Here is a 2,490-nt window from a genome sequence, read left to right as displayed (position 1 = left end):
GCCTGTCTGGAGCATTTGGCCACAGGTTCTCATCCACATCACTGTAAATATACTCATTGTTCATGCAGCTGAGGAATACACCTTATTATTTTTTCCAAGCCTTGACATAGGTCTCAATTGAAATCATTGCATGTCTCCTCCATGACCTGAAGTACTGTGGTACATTCACTGGGATGGCAATCATTCATCTTTGACCTGCATTATATTATAGTATTGTAGTTGGTCTTGTGTGGCCCAGTTCCTAAGAACATGGCACAAGCAGTTGCCTTCGATTCTCACTGGGGTCGCATACCAAAATGTGTGGACTGTTGTCACGTAAATTGCGGTATTACCAACGAGTAGGTTTACCAAACGTTTCAATTAAGAGCACTCGGATTAAGTCATAGTAAAAATGTCTCTAAATAACAAAAGAGAAGAGGACCATATCAAAAGTAACGTGAACTTTGCATTGTGAACGGCGAGTACTTTATATGAATATGTATGAAAGGCGAGTGCTTAATATGAACATGTATGAAAGGCGAGTGCTTAATATGAACATGTATGAAAGGCGAGTGCTTAATATGAACATGTATGAAAGGCGAGTGCTTAATATGAACATGTATGAAAGGCGAGTGCTTAATATGAACATGTATGATAGGCGAGTGCTTAATATGAACATGTATGAAAGGCGAGTGCTTAATATGAACATGTATGAAAGGCGAGTGCTTAATATGAACATGTATGATAGGCGAGTGCTTAATATGAACATGTATTGCAATGTGAAGCATGTACAGTATTTCTAGATAAAACACTGATTACATTTGATGAAAAAGTGCTTGGTTTTTAAAACAACTTCCTTTGTGATAATCTATTTTGAGTTTTGCACAAAAGAGCTATGAAAATGTACTACGTGCTTGTGAAAATGGCACCAAAGCGATAAAAAAAACTCTACTTGTTACAGTATAAAATAGGTTTACACTTCTTTAAATGAAAATAAATAGGACCAATAACAAAATACTCTCTCCTTCATAAGCACTTTATCTGACTCTATGTGTACGATTGTAATTAAAGTCAAAGGATAGATGCATGAGTAATCCTCTATGCAATTTTACCAGCGGATAATGAAACGCCACCTTTACTAGCGGATCAATCGATGTTCTTGAACGATAAGATAGCCAACCAGTCAATGCCAAAAACTAGAATCACATCATAAAGCACTTAACTGTTCAAGTAACAGCTAGCTAGACAGTTCAGAAAAGTGTTCCTGTGAGCAAACCGTTTAATGGACTTACCTAAATTGGCGTAGTTCTTCTGTTAGTAGTGCAACATGCGCTGGCTGAAGTGACAGTCTCTTGTGGGAGTTGCTGTATGGGAAGTCCGGATTCTCCCTCCTCATTCCACACAGTATCCCTACGCGTTCCCTCCAGCGGATCTGTCCAGCTATTCAACAAGTTGCAGGTTGTACAATTAAAAGGTTTTGATATAATCATTTATTTCAGAAATTCGGACATTGATAAAGATGTAGTATATTTAATTCAACTGCTAATTATATTAGGTACTTTTCATATTCACAAATGCAAATGGTCTAAATCAAAACCGAACTTTTTTCCCCCCATTTTATAAAATAATTTAAACAATATGGCACTACTTTAACTAAAATGAAAAACAAATAGGTAATTCAAACTTGTTGTATTAATAATGAATATGGTTTGTTTGTTTAGGATTCCTGGCAATGTTAATAGTTTGTACACTGACTCAACTCCAGCCACTTTAATAATGGGAATTGATGGGAAATGATGTAAATATATCACTAGCCACTTTAAACAATGCTACCTTATATAATGTTACTTACCCTACATTATTCATCTCATATGCATACGTATATACTGTACTCTATATCATCTACTGCATCCTTATGTAATACATGTATCACTAGCCACTTTAACTATGCCACTTTGTTTACATACTCATCTCATATGTATATACTGCACTCAATACCATCTACTGTATGCTGCTCTGTACCATCACTCATTCATATATCTTTATGTACATATTCCTTATCCCCTTACACTGTGTATAAGACAGTAGTTTTGGAATTGTTAGTTAGATTACTTGTTGGTTATTACTGCATTGTCGGAACTAGAGGCACAAGCATTTCACTACACTCGCATTAACATCTGCTAACCATGTGTATGTGACAAATTAAATTGGATTTGATTTGATTTGATGTGTGCTTGTTTGTTGATATCTGTTAATAAAACATTCAAAAATCAAATAAAATGTTCAGCAAATTGAGCAGGTGTTCATCATCCTCATCTTGATCATCATCATTAACACCTCGAATAATACATAGTATATGTCTTGTCTGATACTTTTTTAAAGGGAGAAATAAGAAATACTTCTGATATCTAAAAAAAAACATTTATTTCATTATATGAGCAGAACTTCTGTACACATTACTATTAATATAATGGTTAACATTTACTAAAGATGAAATACAACATAACTGTA

General features: G+C 34.7%; 1 protein-coding gene across 1 annotated transcript in view; it reads right to left on the bottom strand.

The window, feature by feature from the left end:
* Positions 1-1,386, bottom strand: part of LOC115125277 (cingulin-like protein 1) — a 56,073-nt gene extending 54,687 nt beyond the window's left edge. Inside the window, exon 1 of the mRNA XM_065022250.1 lies at positions 1,272-1,386. The gene's annotated coding sequence lies outside the window, so the exon portion shown is untranslated. The remainder of the gene's footprint in view (positions 1-1,271) is intronic.
* Positions 1,387-2,490: the final 1,104 nt, after the last annotated feature.

The sequence above is a fragment of the Oncorhynchus nerka genome, linkage group LG9a (genome assembly GCF_034236695.1).
Source record: "Oncorhynchus nerka isolate Pitt River linkage group LG9a, Oner_Uvic_2.0, whole genome shotgun sequence".
NCBI lineage: Eukaryota > Metazoa > Chordata > Actinopteri > Salmoniformes > Salmonidae > Oncorhynchus > Oncorhynchus nerka.
This window is presented reverse-complemented; position numbering and strand designations above follow the sequence as displayed.